We start from the raw sequence: 24,644 nt of genomic DNA on the forward strand, positions 1-24,644 counted from the left end.
ATATTAAAAACACCATGAGCGACAGGGCGGCTACTGAAATTAAGTTCAACACTCTCTTGCAGGAGTACCGTCTCACACTTTTGCCGGAAATAATACCAAACTATCAGTCTTTGGAGCCAGAAGCGAAGTCTGCCATTGACAAGATGAATCATTTTTTTTGTGGCCTCCATACACTTGTTCATATGGCAGACGTGACACAGAAAGCCATAGTTGAAGCAGAAAGAGGCCACTTTGAAGGCAACGTACCTGGGCCAGGCACTGATATACATCACACCAATGAACCTGGCACTCTGAGATTGGTGAGAACAGCGTGTAAAGCGTTTGGTCGACGTGGTGATTGCAAGAGTGGTTGCCATGGCAGTTTCAAGACCTTTCTCCATGAATTTCTCAATCGTAACAACCTGCACTCTGTACCACTGTCACCATACCGGGGGAATCGCTTCAATATTCTATTCGCTAATGGAGCCAATGTCTTTTTTTACACGAAGAAATGCAAAATTTCCTGCACAAGTTCGGCACGAAAGGTAACCGCCTTCTTTCAGCTGTTCAAAGTGATCTTCACATTCCTTTTTTCCTGGGTGGTTGTAAGGCTTTAGGTTTGATATCAAAATATGTCACAACTCCGTTATGGAAACTCATTGAAGATTCAGACATACCCATCACTGATGTCCATTCTTACTATACGCGACTACATGTGTATCTTCAGCACGCTGCCTCCAACCTTGATGATTTTATGCAAGGGAAATGCATAATGTTTGATGGCATTCCACTCAACCATGATGTAGTGTTGGACAGCCTACTGAAACCATCATCACATGATCATCACACCATGGTGGTTCTGTCAATCGTGTTGCCTGCCCTGGCTGAACTTGTACTGCGGCATTTCAGTGACTTTGTGCCAACAGGTACCGGTAAGTATATCAATGTATCAGCAGCCATGAAAGCATCAACCATGAGTGTTCCACAACATAATAAACATCCAGAAAGAATTTTTTCCTACTTAGACCACTTACTCACTGTGAAACCCAATATCAGCACCATTACCTCGGAGGCCTATATCATGTTCACCATGAACAAGACCAGTGTATGGTTATCAGCACAGAGTGAGCACCAGAAGTGTCAGCTAGTGGCAGCAGCTTCCAAACAAGCCCGCAAAGATATCAAAAAGTTTCATGCAAGGGAGCACGAAATTGAAAACATCAGGCAACAGAGGCTACAAGAGGCTTTTCACAAAAAGCAACAGTCACAACAGCACCAGCAAAACCTCCTTGAACAACAAACCCAAGAAATAGTCCATTATGGCCTTTGGCAGTCAATGGAGCAAGTTGATGGATACCTCTCATCACTGCCGGATAAAGGTAGTCAGGTCAAGGCTCTAAAGGCACAGCTACGCTTTAGGAAAAATCTTCTACGGCAAAGGCATGCCAACCCGAAAATCTTTAATTTCAGTGAAGTACTTGTTACTCAACCAGGGAAGCGTCGGGACCTAACTGTACAAGAACTGGCAGCGAATTTAAAAGTCTTAATTGAAGACTCCCTACAAGTGCCCATGCCTTCACATGCAGCTGATGCTATGCTCATAGGGAAAAGAGTGAAACATCAGTTTAAGGACGACGTAGGAGATTTAACCTGGTATATTGGCAATGTAATATCACAGGTAAACCAAGGACTATTGCACTGGACACTTTATCACGTCCAAATGAAGTGCACGGCAAAAGTGTGACATGGTAAAAGCACTGCATGCTAACAGACCACCAGGATAAGTACACAGTCAAACACCGAAAACCACGACTTCATATCACCTATCTAACCAACCAGTAATTGCCTTACCATACTTCTGCTCATATTGATTATTTCATCAGGGCTCTGTAAGAAATTGTAAATGTGGTGGTCAGTGTTCAACACCAAAAATATCTTGTGGTGGTGCAAATTCATTTTCTCACTAGAACGCAAATACACAAAGCAGAAAAGATGTGTAAACATATGGTGTAATAAATGAAAGTTTGTTTTCCATAAACCAAAGTGCTGCTGTTTGCATGCATGACCACGAATCATTTAGAGCCCTGGTGATTGTACATGCTTAAAAAGTGAGTGCAAAATTTTGTAAATTGTGTTAAGTTTAACTTGTAAAGAACTAACCTTTATCTTCATTTCAGCAATTCATGTGTTCACTTTAACTTGTAAGAACTAACCTTTTTCTTCATTTCAGCAATTAATGTGTTCACTTTAACTTGTACAGAACTAACCTTTTTCTTCATTTCAGCAATTCATGTGTTCAGTTTAACTTGTAAAGAACTAACCTTTTTCTTCATTTCAGGAAATAAAGTGTTTAGTTTCACTTCTAATTATGTCAGTAACTTTCTTCTATTTTACAGCAAATAAAGTGTTCATTATATTCCATGCCAGCCATCATGTTATGTTCTTAATACACAAGCCAATGCTTGGCAGGATACTCATGACATATCATGTTCCTTCAGGTTCCAGGTTATCCCTCCTGGTTTAATATTACTTATGATGAGGACCGGGCTGCTGATGGCTCACCAATTGTTTACACATACAAACTGATGGAAGACTATAGAGCTGGCGATCTTCAAATAATTGTTTGAGTAAGTATTATCTCCTTAACCCCTTATTGCAGGGTCTCAGTTTCATAGTATTAGTCAGTAACAGTTACGTTAACATGTCTAGGCACAAATACCTCAATATGTGACCTGTAACATGTGGATATTCAACCTTTATTTCTGTTTAGTTCCTTTGAGGGGTCAATTCAATGAGTGTTTGTGGGCTATTTCAATGTTTGGAGGTCTCAGTACCACAGTTGGGGTCATGGCCTCATTACCATAACAAAAGACGGCCATATTGAATTTCGGTCAGAAAGGTACACTGTTTGCACCATCTTCACCTCACTCATTCACACCACTGGAGCCTCACATTTCACATTATCCACTACTTTTATGTTATGTGACCAACACATTGTCATCTTCTTTCTGCAGTTCTGGTATACGAGTGTATTTCACCAACCCACTGGGAACCCTACAACATAACTTCACCAGCATGTCAGTTGTTAGGACATCCATCTTATTCACAATAAAACATAAAAGTTCGTTAATTACCACACCACTGTTGGTTATCCTACTTCGTTCACTTCCTCCGTCTTCCTTACTGCCACCAAATCGTTTCTTATTGCAACCATTGCACAGATGCATGTCTCCTTGGCATAGACGAACTCGGACGAGTACTCACCAGTCTTCGCAGGATAGAGTCATACTGAATCACAGGTGGATGCGCCACCACGTGTACGTTCCTACACAAATTACGTAACACACTCCTTAGAAGTTCCTGGGCCCTCCACGGCAGAATTCAGACCAAATTTGGACAAATTGCTTCATAAAAAGCCTAAAATACCCGCTTTTGATCACAGCAGAACAAGCACTGACCATTTACAAACCAATTTGTCAGGTAGAACGACAAAAAGCTGATACGCTTTGAGCAAAATCTTGGCTTTTTGCGGAGCGAGGAGGACGTGACATGCAGACTCACATTAGCATATACATATTTATATAGCATATACATATTTATATTTACCAACGTTTATTTGTCATAGGAACGCAAGTCGGAATAGAAAAATCCAGAGGTCACAGACGAAATCATCTGTTTGCAATAAGCGCATTGTTTGCATTGTACTTTACGACGGGTTTTTTTCGTACACTGAGTGGCTATATGCGATATATGGTATATATGGCATAGCAAGTATTCCATGTGTTCTTGATATCAAAAAAAGTTCAACGAGAGCAAGTGTCCCTTTATTACTTCAAAGTATTTTCGAATTTGATGTGAACTTTGCTGTCCCATTTGTTGAGAGCTCTATTTAAAATTAAACACGTGACGTTTTGTTGTGTGGCATATACGTTTTAAAGACGTGCGGTTTCAGGTAGAGCGAGGCTTAATCTGACATTGAACTTGACTGGTAAGCACTTTTGTGTTTACAAAGCTCATTGTTTCGATCTTTTGCATATTGGTTAAAGTTCTTCAGGCACGGCTTCCAACTGCTGCCTTCGATATCGTCGTTACCAACTCGTGATAAAAATTGACAGGGTTCACTCACGCCACTCTCGTTATTGAGCTGATTGGCCACAGTGATATGCTAAGAGCTATAACCAAAGTTTAATCCAACTCAAAGTTTGTTTTGCTCAAAAACGACAAACATGACTCGTTAATATAGTTCGCGACTTAGCATCATATGTTCCCTTTGTGTACAAGGTACCTAGCACTTCTGCCCACAATGTCAATTGTTGTGAATAAGGCATATGTCCACCATATTTTATCAACAAGGTTATGGTCATCATCGCTTCCTACAATAGTCACTGCTGCACTGCAGCAACAAATACAAACTTTCGTAAAGCTACATAGATTTCGTAAGCGAACTTTTGGAAAAGCTACACGGCCCCTGAGTTTTACCTACGGACTTCGGAGTTTCACTGCCAACTGAGTAGTTTAATTCCGTAAACCTTCCTATAATCATCCGCTTGTTATAAATAGATGTCAGTATGAACATGTAACAAAAAGGCCGCGTATGTGGTGAGCATTTATCAAAGTGCTGTGTGAGTGTAGGATAAAGAGGGTTAGGGTGCACGATCGACAAATCTATATTACACAGAATTTTATTTCCATAGAAAAGCTGTTATTTTGATTTCCTTTTTTTTTGAGCAGTTTGAACATATAACCTAGAATCATGCTAATGTTATTTAAAGTGTTGATTAAGTCTTCAGGTGAAATTTTTCTATCTACATGACGCGAAAATAATTAACATTTTAAAGTTAACATTTGAACGTTCACTGGAAGTAAACATCACAGTATAATGTAAAGAAAATTTAAAAAATGAAATAATATTTTTGGCATGGACATCTTGATTAATCTAACCCCCATATTTCCTGGGCTACCTTGTTTTTATTGTAGATGCGTAAGCAAAATACAAAACCTGTGTATTATCTGGCAAATTATAAATGATGAAACAAATATTTAATACATACGTTTTTCCTCACTTAAAGATTAAGTGGATGGTCCTCTAGCAGTTAAAATTAGGGCCGTATGAAAACTTGCCCAGGTTTGTTCTGTATAGGTATATAAAAAACAAAAGAGAGGAAATTAAATGAATAAACATCAAACTATAGCATTTACTGTGAGATGATCGCACAATTGAAGAAGTATACTTGAATAGACTGTGGTGTAGATCTTGGGATAGATGGATGGCTTGGCTTGCTGCAGGAGCCATAGAAAACAACGAGTCGGCTGTCTCCGGCCAGGCAGTGGTCATGATTTGCGTTCCTCAATTCCGACAACGAGTGACATTTTGTAAAGCAATATATTAATCTCGTGAAAGGTTTACGTTTCTCATTTACAATTCCGTCCTTTCTTGAAAAGTCTAACTATACCTCCAAGCTGACAGACTGTTATTTCACCTTGAATTATATATTATATTACTATATCGTCACATATGTCTCTATCTGTATACAAAGACAGGCGAAGAACACAGAAAATGTCAAAATAACACATCACTTTAGTTGACGCTACCGATCGTGCAACTAATAACCCTCATTGTACTTTTGACGAACTGAAATTACAACTCCATAAAGCTATAAGATCAAACCACGGTGACGGTGGTTGACGGCAAAGTTGTTCGCCGTCTTCTGGCTTGACTGTGAGGACTATTATTTAAGGTCAGCATTTCTATAGGATAACGCAGGGACACTTCTGTTTTCTTTGTCTTGTCTCTTGATCACAGATAATGAACTACGAGTATTTTTAATGATGTAATCACAACGTTAATTTTGATTTTCAAAATCATGTAGACACGGAAAATATATTACCTGTCAACGTTCACGATATCGTTCATATTTCTCGAATCACCTCCAATTATTTCCTTTACTCATAGTTTTTACTTGAAAATCACAAGAAAGCGTAAACCTACGTATATCTGCGTCCGTAACCGGCATCCTGGTTCACAAATTACGAAACACTACGTCGAAGCCCACCTTGCACTCTGTGTTTACAGTTTCAATTATTTGGTGATAATATGATACAAATCGTGCCTTGTTGTACCAACATTAGAAACAGGCTTGCCGTTGCGTGTTCTGATACATTCGACGCAGTTTTTTACAGACTTTTTATTTTGACAATATTTTTTGTTCAGTTTGGACAATTGTGTTCTTGTTCTACTCCCTATATAGTATGTTTAGCTGTTCAGTATTCAGTTAGCCAACACAGCCTACGTGTACCGTGCATTTGTATCAGTATCACCAATATTTAGACAAACGAGTTTTGTTGACAAACTGAATATTGTGTTTTCAGCATGCTGTAGAGAGACACCAAAAACTCTGTTTGATACATTGCATAGAAATATTGAATATTATCGACAGTTGCAGCTCCTGTCCCATTACAAGGCCAACTTGTTTTACGAAAATTTAATGGCATTCATAAATTTTTAGATTTTTTCGAGATTAAAGACAAAATGCGACAAACGGTTCTAGATTTTTTTTAATTATTACTAACATAAGAACCATTGGACATCATTAAAATGTTGGGAGTCAAAATATTTTCAGGTCCCCCCATAGGCAGAGAAAAACTTTCAAGTCCCCCTTCGACTACCCAAACAATTTTCGAATCCCTCCTGAATTCCTCTAGCCTCCCCCACCCCCGCCTCATCATTTTGTTCGAACGCGGCCTTATCCGTTCGAGGAGGAATATTGAGAATGTTCACGTGACCGTCATTTGATGTTGAGTTCGCAAGATTGATCATAGACAGTCGAAAACAGGGATGGAAAGATGCTGTATTTCCTTTGAACGAACTGTGTTGCAATAAATTAAGTTGGATTTGCATACCTATTGATAAACAAATCCAATAACCATCCAACTGTCGTACAATCTCGCAAAACATGCTGATAGGCCTTACATTCAGTGTGTCCTAAACACACCTTTTTCGTAGCAGAGAATAATCCCGTTCAGAAGGAATGCAATGTTTCTTTGTCGCATCTAAGAATAAATCAATCTTTAGGATAATGGAACTTCAGTCGGAAAGACAACTTTATGCTGATAATAAATTCAATCAATTTTTTCACTGCGAACTATCGGATGTCGAGCAGCGGCTATCTCCCAGCTGATAATTATGGAAAAATCGATTCACACGTTTTAATTATTCCAAACTAGATAGCTCGTCGCTTCTTTACAGTTCCTTTGTTCTTTGCGGTAGCTTCCCATCCCCTTTCTCGACTGTCTAAGGATTGATTAAACAATGACAGTCTGATATGACGACATCAGTTGATTTACCACTGCTGATGTTATTTGTGCCGACCTGGAGGACAATTTCTATATAGTCCCTGTTTTGGGTCGATAATTGCAAACGAATATCCTCAATGGTGGCACCAGGTATAGATCTTACAGTAGCTTCACGACTTGATGCTGATGAAACGGAGTAGCGAATCCCCAAACAGTAAAGTCTGGTTTTGCGAAGACTGCTGCTGCATTCCGATGTCATTAGTTTTGTGTTGACGATGTTGTAGTTGTAGGAATTGTAGTTTCTGGCATATGTGTAGCAGCGTTTTCGTGACGATGCGAAGAGTAACTTGCAGCACGAAGCCACTCAAGGCCAGAAAAAGCAATGCGTCTCCTCACTGCTCGCATCCACACATATCAAATGATACCATATGAGACAAACACTGCATCTAATCATTTCACCGTCGCCTGATCTATTGAATTTACAACTTTCAGTGCAGTGCAGTTAAAGGTCTGAGTTTTGTTTTTGCATTGCCAGTTTAACATGCATTTTAGGATACCGTATAAGCATTTGCCAAAATTACACGAAAGGCCGGAAAAGAGGCATTCAGACAAGCGATTTCTGCGGTGCACATTTTCGAGTACCTCGCATGCCGTGACTTGTGACTTCGCGTCGAATAGACACCGTTCGGATGTACGGTAAGATATGATTTAGTTCCTGGAGCTACTCCATGGATTATGTGATCGCAATGCCGTACCAGTATGACTGTTGTCACCAGGAAGCGTTCGCGAGTATCATCGTCAACTGTGGACAAGAGCGAGAATAGCAGCACAACTACGAAAGGTTGCCCAAAACATGCCGAGGGGAAACGGGGCGCCAAAGCAGTAAATTTGTCTATACTGATATTGTCCACACCAGACGTGACTATTATTTATTATTTATTTTATTTATTTATTTACACTTTTTTGAGCGACCGATTTACTCTGATGAGCAATATTCTTCGGGGCTTACGCCAATAAATACAGCAAACATAGGATACAAGAAAAAACAAACAAAACAAAGCAAAACAAACCTTTTACAATGAAATGCGAGTCATAATAAAGTCTCTCAATAAACTTTTAAACTTATTTTATTACATGCGAGTTTTACGTCAACTGGTAGATAATTCCTCGCTTCTGTCGTTCTATAATGGAATGTTCTTTTGCCAGCATTTGAAAAAAAAACAACGTGGGCCGTAGAAATTTAACTGTGAAGCTGACCGTGTAGGATACCAATTTACGTGACTTTGCAATTGAGAATAAATACATTAAAGAGATAATGTGGAGCAGTATTTGATATACATTTGTACACTATCAGGGCGAGAAAGTAAACAATACGCTGCCATACTGACATCACATCAAACGTTGAAAAGAGGTCAGCAGATGGATAGTCATAGGGTAAATTAAACAAGACACGCAATGCTCTATTTTGCAAAATGGAAACCTTAGGGAGCGTTCAGTTTTTACGGCTGGGGTGGGCCGGCAAAATCCAGGGGGGGGGATCACCTCAAATTTGAAAACTGCAAAGGGGGGGGGGTCATGTATTTTTCAAACAGCTCAGAGGGGGGGGGGTCACTTAATTTTCATAAGCATCCGTCATGTCAAAAAGTAGTTTCAGTGTTCAGAAATATTCTGGGAGATAAAAATGATTTGCTGCATGATTTCATTCTCTGAAGTCATTTAATTGTAAATCTGAACAAAAATATAATTATCTATACATGAACATCTTGACTTGGCAACTCTGAGGCTTGTCTTTTGTAAATGGAGCTCACTGAGGGCAATGAACAATTCCTATTACTTACATATTAGAGATATGGCAAGTTTTAAACAGTTACCTGTAGACTACTAGTACCATGAAAAGTTAAATAATTCTTTTAGGTGAAATTCTAAAATCCAATTTCCTGCACACATATCCATTTGTAACCACCCTAGTCTAATCAAGTACATTAATATTAATAATCAAGAGTACATAAATACACATATTTACCTAATTTTGTATTGGAAAAAAATTATTCATAGTTTCGTCATAGACTCCCATGTACAGTGAATCTACATTTCGGTGAAATTCCAAAATCAAATTTTTGGCATACACATCCATTTGTTACCACCCTAGTCTAATCAAATACATCATATTAATAATCAGGAGTACATAAATACACAGATTTACCTATTTTTGTATTGGAAAAAAATATTCATAGTTTCCTCATAGACTCCAATGTACAGTGAATCTACATTTCGGTGAAATTCCAAAATCCAATTTCTGGCGAACACATCCATTTGTTACCACCCTAGTCTAATCAAGACATTCATTTAATAATCGGGAGTACATAAATACACAGATTTACCTATTTTTGTATTGGAAAAAAATATTTATAGTTTCCTCATAGACTCCCATGTATAGTGGATGAACACGTTCAGTGAAATTTCAAAATCAGATTTCTTGTACACATAATATGCACCTTTAACCATCATATTCTAATCAAGTACAATTATGTTAATTATTCAACGTCTGTATATGCTCATGTATAGCAAGTTTTTCATTCCAAAACAAAAATTGTTCACAATTTTATCATAGACTCGTATGTATAGGGATGAACATTTTTGTGAAATTCTAAAGTCAATTTTTTGTCCACATACCAGTTGTAAGTACATTTATGTCAATTATCAAACATCTATAAATGCATAGTTTTGTATTAAAAATAGTATTTAATAGTTTTCTCATATACTATCATGAATAGTGAATCAACATTATCAACAGCTGATCATCAATTAAATCCAAATATCAATTTTTTTTACGCACACGCTTCCGCAAAAATATTGCGATCTACGTGTAATTTCTGTCTAATCCCTTTAGGGGTAATTCAAAATTATAGCAAGTCAGAAGGGGAAATGAACATTAACACTTTGTGAGTTTGTGAGGAGGGTCATTTGAAAATATCTGAGAATCTTTTTTTGATTCTATCCCTCCGAGGTGATGTTTGTGACGCTTACTCAGCAATGTGGGGGTGACGAGCCATGTGACGAAGTGGCAATCTAACAAAACCAGTTTGGTCACTATACGACTTTTTGACCCGCACTGCATGTATTACTTTCGCCAAAAGTTTTTTTGCTGTAAAGCAAATTGAAATTTTGAGATATTTTTGGCGAAGTGCTCTGTGCGAGGCGTAAAACAGGTTCCTGTCTCCAGGCTGTTGCAACAATATTAGTTTCACATTCAGAGAGGAAACGTACGGAAGCGTATTCGTGCCATTTTTTGTAAGAAAAAAAATTAAAATCTCGTAATTACGAGTTTTTGATTCTCGTAATTACGAGTTTTCAATACTCGTAATTACGAGAATTAAAATCTCGTAATTACGAGTTTTTATTCTCGTAATTACGAGTTTTTGATTCTCGACACTATAAGCCCTGATTCTCTTAGTTATCAGACAATCCTTAATAACTCAGTCCTTATATAGTTTTGAGCTAACTTTTATTTCTCATACATATTGTTGATTATTGTTGAACGAGAATATGGTGTTTTCAATATGGTGTTTTCAATATGGTATTATCTTGATTTATAAGGTGTAGTAAGCAATTATAATACACTCGTAGATGAATAAATAAATGAATGAACTTTGGACTGTTACATGGCTACAATTGTAGATATTCAGTATGTTATCCATTAGATCAAAAGTCAAGCATAATAGCGTGTAGATTTTGTCTGGCTGGATAAACATTCTTTTTAGGGTGAAATATCAATAGTATGACATTATGCAAATATTTCACATCTGTCAACACCTTTATTAGAGTCTCACAACCTGATAAACAGCCCCTCCCCGCCACAGGAGATAATCCCCGAACTCCGAATACCTGCCGATGTGATGTTATTTTTTTACATCCAGCATAGATTGGCAGTTGCCATCATGTTGGGTTTGCACTAGAAATTATGACGAACAACTGACATCTTCTGACACCCCTTCATGTGTGAAAAAGACATTATCCAAAACAGCAGTGAATGAGGAAGTCGGACAGATTTCCAAACTTTCAGATTAGTATTATTTGCTAACAAAGATTTACACAATCAAAGTTTGTATGGATACAGATAAAGTAAAGAAAGTTTAACAATCCGTGTCTTTGCATTGCTTCTTCCTAATGTAAAAGAATAGTACACAAACATTGATTATGATCAAGATGAATGACCGAATTGAAGTGCAACTCATTTCAAGAACCCAAGAAATGATTGAAAATGGCAAATAAAAGCGAAAATATGTTTATTTTTATCACAGATGTTATCAAGTAGAAGTGAAAAGGAAATCTCAAAATAGACGATGAGTTGAAATAACGCTGTGATAGTTAAATTTTCATATGCTTCCATAAACATTGAAATTACAAAATCATCATTATGCAAACATTCTGGCAATTTGAAAACCTCATAATTTTGAGATTTTTAGAAATTTGCGATTACTTGACTGTAGTTTTGACCATGTATTCATTTATTCGCAATGACAATGACGGACTATAGATTCTCATGACAAGATAATTCACGTAATTACGAGTTTTTAATTCTCGTAATTACGAGTTTTTAATTCTCGTAATTACGAGTTTTAAATCTCGTAATTACGAGCTTTTGATTCTCGTAATTACGAGTTTTTGATGATCGTAATTACGAGTTTTTAAATCTCGTAATTACGAGTTTTGATTCTCGTAATTACGAGTTTTTTATTCTCGTAATTACGAGTTTTTGATTCTCGTAATTACGAGTTTTAATTCTCGTAATTACGAGTTTTAAAAATCTCGTAATTACCAGTTTTTGATTCTCGTAATTACGAGTTTTTAATTCTCGTAATTACGAGTTTTAATTCTCGTAATTACGAGTTTTTGATTCTCGTAATTACGAGTTTTTAAATCTCGTAATTACGAGTTTTTGATTCTCGTAATTACGAGTTTTTAAATCTCGTAATTACGAGTTTTTAATTCTCGTAATTACGAGTTTTTAAATCTCGTAATTACGAGTTTTTAATTCTCGTAATTACGAGTTTTAATTCTCGTAACTATGAATTTTTGAATCTCGTAATTACTGGTTTTAATTCTCGTAATCATGTGTCTTCATTCTCGTTATCTACTCAAATGGCGTACTGACATGGCCTCTACACATTGTAGTTTTCCTCCAGCTACATTATTACCTCTATCTAAATTATTACACGACTTGGTCAGTCTGGGGGCATGATATAGCATAGCCATTAACATGAGAACGTTGCAATAGTGTTACGGAAGTCTGTGCCTGTATAGAAACAAAACACTTCAGCCATGTTGCTTAGTTTGCCAATTTAGGGGCAACTTGTAATCTGTAAACTCTGTACTTAGTGGATCAGCAAATCAAAATTAAATTCACAGTTCTCACTTGCACCGAATGTCAAAAGTTTGATACATCGCAACCATATTTGAAAAAATGCATTTATTCACAGCATAAATGTAATAAATAAAATTAAACTGAACTACAATTGACGACTTACAAACTTACAAGAAGAAACTGTCAAATATTGATTGCAAATGGCATTGGCATTCTCAAACACGTGCGTTTGTTAAATGTGTCTAGCCTATCGCAATACGTTTCCATGTGTGATTTACTCAAAGTTCACCATCCATATTTTGGATCACTATCCGGTCAATCTGAAACTGATGGGAAAATAAGATATTTTAGAACATACTTCCATCACAACATGATGTATTAACAAACCCATCGATACAACGCACACTGCACGCATGAACGCACAATGCAAGACAAGCTGTACAATGAAAATATTTTGCAGAATTAGTAGGTAATATACAATGGTCTTTAACAGGAATTGACTTCACTTCTTTTAATTAATTCCTGCTATTACTTATCAAATGATAGGGACAAACAGATCGCCCTGCATCAACTTAGATGTGAGCGCACTGCAAACATGGAGCTGTTCATACAGCATGGTGGGTTGTTGTTGAAGTAGGGGTCATACAGGTCAATCACTCTTATGCCGCGCATTCGTGGCTAGCACATCGGTGATCATTGGATGGCATGCATCTCTTATCCCTAACAGGAAACTGACCAATCTAGAAAGAAACATTTTGTGAATTCAGGCCAACTACACCGCGTTTCAGCAAGAACTTCCCATCCGAGCTTAGCTTAGCTGTGGCTGTGAGTGACCTTGACAACACCTCATTCACCGATAATGGCGGCAGTGAAAACAGTCGACGATGTAGTATGCTCATGTAATTCCGTTCTATTGCAGATCTTACCTTTCGGTTTGGTAACACTCAAACAACTGCTCAATGAAGTTTCTTCTTCTTAAAATGTTTGTAATTGTTGACTGACTTCGAACATGTCGCACTGTTGTTGTGATCAAATGGCCGGCATGGTAGGACAAGTCCCTTTGAAGCGTGTTGCGTTCTCTTTCATCACGTGTCATCAAAACGAGATAGAAGTCGGCTACAAATAGACGCTAACAGAAGTGTTAAATAAAACAAAACCCCAAGAAGCCCACGCAAATATTATTTGCTGAGCAGAAATATCACAAGAAAGGTGATGTCGAGAATTAAAATCTATAATTAGGAGAACCAAAATCTCGTAATTACGAGAATCAAAAACTCGTAATTACGAGATTTTGATTCTCGTAATTACGAGATTTAAAAACTCGTAATTACGAGAATCAAAAACTCGTAATTACGAGAATTAAAAACTCGTAATTACGAGAATCAAAAACTCGTAATTACGAGAATTAAAAACTCGTAATTACGAGAATCAAAACTCGTAATTACGAGAATCAAAAACTCGTAATTACGAGAATTAAAAACTCGTAATTACGAGATTTTAAAATTCGTAATTACGAGATTTAAAACTCGAAATTACGAGAATTAAAAACTCGTAATTACGAGAATCAAAAACTCGTAATTACGAGAATCAAAACTCGTAATTACGAGATTTTTTTATTTTTTTTCTTACAAAAATGGCACGAATACGCTTCCGTAGAAACGTAATGTCGAATCCTTGACCTCGCAGTGACCTGCCACAACAAGCTAGTAATGTAGATGTTATTTATTTTAGGATAGTGACGTACCTCCCATTACATGATCTTAGATCTATACATCACGAACCCTATTTTAAATAGACGTCAACCTAGCATGACATGTTAGTATTAGAAATTTATTTAGGATGTATTGGAGACTTCCGCCTCTTTGTAACAAATATGCGCTACGAGTGGGTTGGAATTAAAAGAAAATACTTGTTACAGTCTGGATTTAGAGAGAGAGAGAGAGAGAGAGAGAGAGAGAGAGGAGAGAGAGAGAGAGAGAGAGAGAGAGAGAGAGAGAGAGAGAGAGAGAGAGAGAGAGGAGAGAGAGAGAGAGAGAGAGAGAGAGGAGAGAGAGAGAGAGAGGAGAGAGAGAGAGAGAGAGAGAGAGAGAGAGAGAGAGAGAGTTATTCACATATTTTTCTTAACAAGCTAAACGATTGGAATTCTGAGTGTACACTGATGAGTCTCGTGTAAACTCATATGCGTCTCGCTTGATTATGCACATATCTATCAATGGTGTCAATATTTCTAGAATATTAACATTTGAGTAATCCTGTAGTCTCCTTATATGGAGAACCATTTTGTCTCTTAATTATATTAAACACGACGATAAAATTTAATTACAGTATTTATGTACATCTCAACTTGCATTTCACCCCCCCCCCAAAAAAAAATATAATCAGACAGAAGAATACCGTAACAGTCCACGTAGTGCATTCTTGTGATAGATTAGATCTTGTTAAACCGTCACTTGTCATTTCTTTTCTCACTGTCTTTATTCAAAACTGAAAACCCAAATGGACCATGAATCTTTGCCTCCCTACATCTACACACCGCCTCACCCGGTGTTCTTACTTATACCGGACGAGAGTATGTGTCGAAGTACACGGTGCGGCCCATACTATGAAATGCTCAGTTTAAACTAGCTGCAATAATTGTAGCCCATTGGCAGTGCACCAGCATTTTGTCATGAAGGCGCGACTTTGCACAATTTTTAAATATCGGATATTTACAATCTAGTATCGAAGTTTGACATATCGACGATTTCGGGACTAGTATCCATACTAGACGATACTAGAATGAACTGCAATGACTTGCCTCGTGCCTCGGCACGCAGGATCTGTGAAATCTCCGATATTTACCCGACATTTATCGGCGATTTGGTGACTCTAATATCGATACTAAACGATACTAGATTAAGTCAAATTGCAAATAAATATCCGATATATATCATAAATTTCACCATCTCACAGTTCTGTCCAAACCTGATACTGAAAGACGATACTAGAATGACTACTAGACGATACTGGAATGACTTGCCTCGTGCCTCGGCACGCCGGATCTGTGAAATCTCGGATATTTACCCGATATTTTTCTGCGATTTCGGACTCTAATATCGATACTGGATGATACTAGAAAGATTTGCCCTATGACTCGGCACGGTGGATCTGTGAAATCTCCGATATATCCTTGGAAGAAATTTTTCAACCTCAGGCCCGACTTTCTATACTACAGCAAATTTCTAAATATAGAACGCTATTAAGAAAGTGATAATTATCTTTTTGATCCGATATATCCTTGGAAAAAAATTCAACTTCAGGCCCGACTTTCTTAACTCTCTGAACTACAGCTAATTTCTAAACTTAGAAAGATATTTAGAAAGTGATAATTATCGTTTAATCCGAGACATCCTTGGAAAACTTTTTTTACTCCAAGCCCGACTTTCTAAACTAAAGCTATTTTCTAAACTTAGAACTATATTTCGAAAGTGATAATTATTAGGTTTTTTGCCGTGTTTATCGTTTTAAGCTAGTTTAGCTCCCACAGGAAATGCACGTAGTTTAGAAATGGCTTTCAGGAAAAGACACAATTCCGTACCTAACACCTGGAAATGTAGATGCTATTTATATTAGGATAGTGACGTACCTCCCATTACAGGATCTTAGATCTATACATAACGAACCCAATTTTAAATAGACACTACTGACGTCAACCTAGCATGACAGGTTAATATTAGAATTTTATTTAGGATGTATTGGAGACTTCCGCCTCTTTGTAACAAATTTGCGCTGCGAGTGGATTGGAATTCAAAGAAAATACTTGTTACAGTCTGGATTTCAAGAGAGAGAGAGAGAGAGAGAGAGAGAGAGAGAGAGAGAGAGAGAGAGAGAGAGAGAGAGAGAGAGGAGAGAGAGAGAGAGAGAGAGAGAGAGAGAGAGAGAGAGAGAGAGAGAGGAGAGAGAGAGAGAGAGAGAGAGAGAGAGAGAGAGAGAGAGAGAGACAGACAGACAGACAGACAGACAGACAGACAGACAGACAGACAGACAGACAGACAGACAGACAGAGACAGACAGAGACAGACAGAGACAGCGAGAGAGACAGCGAGAGACAGACAGAGACAGGGGGAGGGAGGGAGGGAGAGAGAGAGAGAGATAGAGAGAGGGTTGTTTAAACAATTGTTTTTAACAAGCTAAACGATTGGAATTCTGAGTGTACACTGATGAGTCTTGTGTAAACTTATATGCGTCTCGCTTGATTATGCACATATCTATCAATGTTGTCAATATTTCTAGAATATTAATGTTTGAGTAATCCTGTAGTCTCCTTATATGGAGAACCATTTTGTCTCTTAATTATATTAACCACGACGATTAAATGTAATTACAGTATTTATGTACATCTCAGCTTGCATTACACCCTCCCCCCCCCCAAAAAAAAGAAATATAATGAGACAGAAGAATATCGTAACTGTTTACGTAGTGCATTTCTTGTGATAGATTTAAACTCGTTTAACCGTCACTTGTCATTTCTTTTCTCATCGTGTTTATTCAAAGCTGAAAACCCAAATGGACCCTGAATCTTTGCCTCCCTACATCTACACACCGCCTCACCCGGTGTTCTTACTTATACCGGCGAGAGTATGTGTCCAAGTACACGGTGCGGCCCATACTATGAAATGCTCAGTTTAAACTAGCTGCAATAATTGTAGCCCACTGGCATTGCGCCAGCATTTTGTGTCACGTTGGCGGTGTAGCGCACGCCTACCGACGACCCGGTCTGTTGGGCTACTATTCCATCCCGTAGAAAACGCAGAAATTTTGCACAGGAGATCTTCTGTGCACAAAAACGATCGCACCAGTGGTGAATATTCCTTTCCTCGTTAATGATTCATCGGTTTCAGCATAGTGATTGCCTGAAGTACAGAAAACCATAACGCAAAACTGTGCCGATGGTTGATTTGAAAGTGACTTTTGATTCATATACGTAACGCCGGCGGAGCACTTTTGTTGCCGTAATACCACCTGGAACATTTCAATTTGCTTCTTGAAATGTATTATAACAAGTATATAGAATGTGTACAACTCGAAGCATAGACATACAGGAGTATATGGCAAGATATATTAAATTTCGTTTAATCATCACTGTGTTATTAAACGCACAGATGAAAACCAGGCAAAAGCGAGACCCTGTGTCTCGCATTACCATGTCCGGTGTCCATACTTATTCATTTGAAATTGTGTATCAAAGCCCTCTTCTTTCCCTTAAACTAAGTTGAAATTACTGTGGTGATACGAGTCATTATAAAATCGTGCATGATGTATTGGCGGTAAAAAAACAAGCTTGGCCCTCGTTCTTGCGATATGAAGTGGTTTTAAAACATGGTGCACAAACTTTAAGGAAACATATCATCACTTAGAACATGACAGCGTGCGGTTCAGAAGAGGGTTGAACTCTCACTTCCTTTGGAATAATCCAGAAAGGAAATATGTATCTTCAGATAACATTTCTTGCATTCTTGATAAGACAACAATTTCCAACGTGTGAATTAATGGGTTGAAGTCGTTGCAGTACGTAGTGTGTGCATTTTGAAGTATCAAAGTGAATTGTGAAATATAACGTGCTATAGTCTGTTTATTGAAGGGCGAGCTTGACGTCAATGCATTTGAAAATATGAAAATATCTATGAATTCTGCAAAGTATATATTTTCATTGTATGCCCATTCGGAAATAAGGGAATAGGCAAAGTTTTGGGTAGTAGGCGAAATTTTACCTGCCAACCATGCGGCTGTAAAACGCTATAATTCACGATTTCTCGCTTACTTCAGATCGGAGGTGACGTATGTCGATCTTATTGCATACGATTCTCAGCTCGAACAGATTACTCGTCAATGTTTACTGTCCCGACGCTTGGTTTTTATTTCCCTGATTTTTTTTTCAGTTTCCTTTCCATCATACATAAAAGTTAGTCCAATATGGTCGTCTCCCAATCGAACACATATTATAAAGGACAACTGTGCGCGCGAGTGAAAAGCCAAGCAGAATAAATAAACCCCGGTACGTTGTGGCCACGCGGCAATGTCATGTTCTCTGACTATAAATTAAAAATTTCGATGCCGTATTGTTTTACTACGTCAACTTACAAAGTGCACGTTAAAGATTTTATTTCTTATTTTTACTCGAGTGTTTCACCTTCTGATTCCTGTAAGCTGTTCGTATGCGTTGTCAATGGACGAAGTAAGCCTTATTTACGTACAATATAAGATCATGATAAACACAGATGGTGATTATTGTCCCAAGTTGTCAATGATCGTTGGGCAATAACTCAACTTACAGAAACATTTCAAAGTCGTGAATCAGAGTTTCATGCTTTTTAGCATACCGATTTATCGCAGTTTAAGTTTCCTCTTGACGCTGGTACAGACATTGTGTGTGTGGTGTGAGAGAGAGAGAGAGAGAGAGAGAGAGAGAGAGAGAGAGAGAGAGAGAGAGAGAGAGAGAGAGAGAGAGAGAGAGAGAGAGAGAGAGAGAGAGAGGGAGAGAGAGAGAGAGAGAGAGACAGACAGACAGACAGACAGACAGAAGACAGACAGACAGACAGAGACAGAGACAGACAGACAGAGAGACAGAGACAGAGACAGAGACAGAGAGACATAAGATGACGGCTTAATTTATTTATAAAGCAGGTTACTAATGTTGAGACAAACGGGTTGTTCAACATGTGAGAAAACACAAAACTGGTGTGTCTTTATTACATATTATCGGTAGTTCAGAGGTTATCTGACTGAGTACTGTTTAGTCTGTCTCATATACTCTATTCCGGGAAGTGAATGATAAAGTACGCTGAGCCTTAATCAGTAACAAGGACAGGAAAACCACTTCGTGAAAGGAGCCTCAAAGCAACAATATCCTGTGCTAGCCTTCAAATTGTAGATCAGAATGAAATAAACAAGTTACAAGAAAGCATTTATGCAGGTCTGACAATGAAGGGTATTCGATAACTTGATAGAGTAAATTTGAGGAGTCTCCACATACTTTTTTTTTGGTTATGTCTGTGCTTCTGTCGAGCGTTATTAAATATACATTATAGAAGTTTGTATAGCCCACCACTGGACGACTTAGCTCACAAGTTATGCATGCGGTCCTCGCCCTTCCGCTCCCACGTACAGATAACAAATGTTTGACAAGAATCAAGCAATATAAAGTTGACCTGTCATATTCGTAAAACAAACTGTGCCTCGATTGAAATGTTTGTCACCAAAACATGCTTGTTTGGATTTCTCACAGCGTGACAATGCCAGGAAAATTGAAACCTCAATCTGCTCGGCCGGAAAAATCTCTTCATATATTGAAACATGTTAAGCCACGGATGCGTTTCTAATTATAATGCGATTCTAACTGTAGCTTTACTCCAAAGCGGTCGAATAGATTGAAACAAATTATTTTTCAGCGTTTTATACAACTGTGGTAAGCCAGAACAGTAATGCCATTCTGCCAGCCTTACACGCCTACTTCTTTTGAAAGCGACGCCAAGTTTTGACGAACTGATTTATCGCTTTTTCCCTTTTTTCTTTAATAGATCTTTTATCTTACTTTGCAGATATCATTGACATATATGCTTATTCCTGAGTCACATCCGCGTTGCACTAAAATAGATGAAGTATGACCCATAGGGATTTGTTTCGGTTCTTCTATCTTGACAAACACGTGTGCTGCCGAACGAAGTGGTGGTTGTGACCTGTCTTACATTGACGGACTGTGTGTGGGATTAACGTAACTTTTAACCTACGAGATTGTAATGAAATGATAGCCCACAGGACTTGGAGATGGTCCGGGTCAATATACTGTGAACTATTAGTTAAAGTAAATCAAAGGAGCTACTGACAGACTGAGTCCTATTGTACATTTCTCTTTTTAACTTTTGCCCTGATAAATTTTGACCACATTTGCCTTAAACTGACTTTCTCGATAAGGCTGTACGTGTCACAGAAGTTGCGTAATTTGTGTTACCGTGTACAGTGCAGATTCATAAGCAAAATTACAAATAAGTACAGCTGGACATCTTTGATTAATTTACTCACTAATAGACTGATAAATGATTGCTGATTGGACCACAGACGTACTTAATAATGCGTGATTGAATACTTGTCATATACGTTTACAGTTGCAACTAAATCGCGTGCAGCCGTATTACAAATTTGAACCAGACAAATCATTGCTCATTCAATTTGCACAACCACTGTGTCATCATTAACATGGTTGGCCATTCTTCTGAAATTGACTGCACAACTGTGGGATTTTGATCATCTTTTGTAACTGGGTATTGTGGACAATGCTGAAGATAGCATTGCAACCGTCATCAATGCATCGTTTCTGACATGAAGTGCGCCCGCGTTAAGCCAACTCCGCTAATTTGCAGAGTTAACATAATGATGAGATTTTCGCCTGCTAAAAGCAGCGACCCTAAAAGACTACTGAAACTAGTCGGTCAGTCTTAAATTCTCGATCAAGTTAACGTACGCACTTCCCATGCTATAAGGGGCGGTGATATTTCTTTAAAACTGCTAAGCGTAATTTGAAATGATTAACAAGATATCGTTAAAAGTACCTAATGTCGAAGAAGTTTTACGTGTATCGTCGAATTCGGCATTGAGAGCATGCAACCTGCAAATGGTCGTAGAGGGCGTTAATACCGTCAGACAAAATAGTCACCTCGAAAAAAAAGAAATTAAGAAACATCTAAACAGAAAATTTAAATAGCAAACAATCCGAATTCGGAAAAAAAAAGCTATATCTTATATGGGAAAAAATTCAATTATTTGTTCGAAAAAGTAAATACTTCAGTGTTGCTAGAATGGAATTCTGGGTAAATGGAGTACTTACCTTTTCTTGCCAAGGATCTCAGTTGCTTTAAATGTTTCCACTATGGAGTCAAATTGCTTTGAACTTGACGTCAAAAAACCAACAAAACCAACACTTAAATAAACATTGAAAAAAGCTGTCACCGTTACTTTTGACTTGAAACTATATACATTAACATTCTCTCCGATACAGTACGTTCAATCATTATAAACAACAATATGACTAGACGGATCTATTTTCCATGACTTAACACTTTTGCCGCGTGATAAAAGCACTAATATTTTATCAACATGAATTATTACGTCGATGAGACAGGTAAACTGCTTCCATCACGTTATCGATAGGAATTCCATTACTGTCATTGATTCCGCACAGTTTGACTTGCAAGAAAGATCCGAGAAGCCGTCACAATAGATGGGTCCCGAAAAACCCATATTTTCAATCGGTTGATAACGCCACCATCTTGTAGTCAACTATAAATTATTCATTTCTTTTTGTCATTCTGATGAAGATCGTTTTCCATGACAGATCGAAAGTTGAATACGCCTGAAAAAAACAATGACTGCTTGTGCTATAGAAACTTCATACTGACTGTTAATCTGCCAAGCTGATGAATATCTTGGACGTGTGTGCTGCGGCATTTTGTAATACTGACGTGTTTTGTAATAACTTACGCAAAATGTTATAAGGGTATCAGCATTTTGTAATAACGTCTGCATTATTTTGTAATAAACCAATCTACGCGTTTTGTAACAAGGGTATCAGCATTTTGTAATAAAAAATTGTCTACGCAAAATGTAATAAGGGTATCAGCATTTTGTAATAATTCGCACTTTGTAATAACAGTTAACGCATTTTGTAATAATTTTAAAAACTTTTCCCCGTTTTAAAGCATTAACAGATATTTTATTGACTTTGGAATGGTATTACAAAATGTGTGTTTACTCATTAAGTAAGTACAAAAATTGATCGCTCCCTGACTTCCATTTCAAATTAGAAAGACTTAATTTTAGATAGCTGTCAATCAGTATTTTTACTAACTGATCATTGAGGCAGGTAACTACTAGATTTTGACTAGTTAATTATCATATATTTGAGAGAATCATTGGTATACACAGTCAGTTCATTTATTAAACAGAGGATAATGACATTCTTTCTGATGTATTGCAGACAACCAGCAATCAACAGGTAGATACTCAGATAAAATGAAATATAATAACATAAAATAAATTGTTATACATCTGCCTTCGCAAACAATATAATCGAGCTTCCGTAAAAACGGGCACGTAACGGGCATGCGATAACCGCTTTACTTTCATATTTGATGATAAACAGTGCGTCATTGAATGAAACTCCATACTGTACTTTGAAAATAACTTCTGATAAAAGAAACAGAAGTAAATGTATTACGACAGTTTGAAGGTGAAAAATATTATGAGGTAATAACGAAAGTTCACCAAGACGGCACTGTACAAATATAGCACGACATCGCTGCTCGGCTCGTACATCGAATGTTGGATGAGCGCGCGATGTAAACAAAGATAGCGCTTACTCTTAACCCGCTCGCAGTTAAGAGGGCGATGCAGAATATGCCTCTAAATTGTATGGAATAATGCATCGGAAACGACGGGTGCATATATTTTTGATAAAAAAGGAGATGTATGATAATAATTATTACGAAAATATCGCAATGTAAGCACTCAGCCATTAGTGCAACGCATCGCCCGACGCGCTAAACGAGCGCTAATGACTACATGTATGTGTCTTTATACATTCTTTGCGTTATTTTCGTAATAACCTTAACTATACTGAAGTAATCTAAAGGAAACAAAACTAAAACTAAACTAAACTAAACTAAACTAAATTAAACTAAACTAAACTAAACTAAACTAAACTAAACTAAACTAAACTAAACTAAACTAAACTAAACTAAACGTATGTATGTATGTATGTATGTATGTATGTATGTATGTATGTATGTATGTATGTATGTATGTATGTATGTATGTATGTATGTATGTATGTATGTATGTATGTATGTATGTATGTATGTATGTATGTATGTATGTATGTATGTATGTATGTATGTATGTATGTATGTTATGATGTATGTATGTGGGTAGGGAGGGAGGAAGGGAGGGAGGGAGGGAGAAAGAGTGCTTGAGTATGCATGTCTATCTATCTGTCTGTCTGTCTGTCTGTCTATCTGTCTGTCTGTCTGTCTGTCTAGCTTTCTATGGCTGTCATCATTTAATGATAATGGCAGATATTTGGCAGGTATAACCATTAGGATAGCGAATCAAATGTAGCTTAATCATAGTATTGCAGGGCAGCTTATCCTAGCTCGTTGGCTAGACAAATTTTACCATTGGGCGATAGCGTGGATTCAAAGGAGGAACATAACGGGAAAGAAATAGATCTGAGAAAACAAAACCATGGCTCAGTAGATATGAATTGTCACCTTTTACATACAAGGAAAAGTTGCTGGTCTGTCGATAGAGCTTTATTTTGTCCTTGTCTATGGGATGATTAAAATAAATTATCATTCAGCATTTTAAGGTGAAGGGCGACGAATTCGGACGCGCACACGCTTTAGAACAGTTCTGCGCAGATTTAACTCCAGCCTGCCGCAAATGGGTTATTTTGTAGCGCATGTATTTAACATCACCTGTCATTGTTGAAATTGCGCTTTTACCTAATTTTTTGACCCAGTCTCTTAGAAATACATGTGACCTTTAACCTTGTCATATTTTGACCCCCTAGGAAGCTGGTTTTTATTCAATATGAGCGCAAAATTAACATTTCTCTCCAATTTACATGGCGCATATTACCCATTTACCTGGAGATATTGTAAAAAGTAGCGTGGTAACACCCTTTTATTAAAAGTGTAAACTAAATGGTATTATGTCAGGATTTTATTCACCAAGTTTGGTCAAAATGACACCAGTCAAAGCGACAGGAAGAAAGTTCGAAAATTATGTAGTGATATAATTTCGATATCGTCATTTTGTAATCAATACTTATGTTCAAATTTCTTTACAAACATCATGAAAACTATACATTCGATAGATATGGATCTTAATTCTTGGTATTTATTAAAATCAACTCATTTGCTAAGCGTTTTATAATTGCTTTCTTTAGTTTAAGTGAATTATATCATTTTTATTT

At 37.4% G+C, this 24,644-nt stretch overlaps 1 long non-coding RNA gene across 1 annotated transcript in view; it reads right to left on the reverse strand.

Moving 5' to 3' along the window:
- The window catches only part of LOC139135202 (uncharacterized), a 346,824-nt gene that overhangs the window by 77,501 nt on the left and 244,679 nt on the right, over nt 1-24,644 (reverse strand). The gene's annotated exons all lie outside the window — the stretch shown is intronic.

The sequence above is a fragment of the Ptychodera flava genome, chromosome 1 (assembly GCF_041260155.1).
Source record: "Ptychodera flava strain L36383 chromosome 1, AS_Pfla_20210202, whole genome shotgun sequence".
Lineage (NCBI taxonomy): Eukaryota > Metazoa > Hemichordata > Enteropneusta > Ptychoderidae > Ptychodera > Ptychodera flava.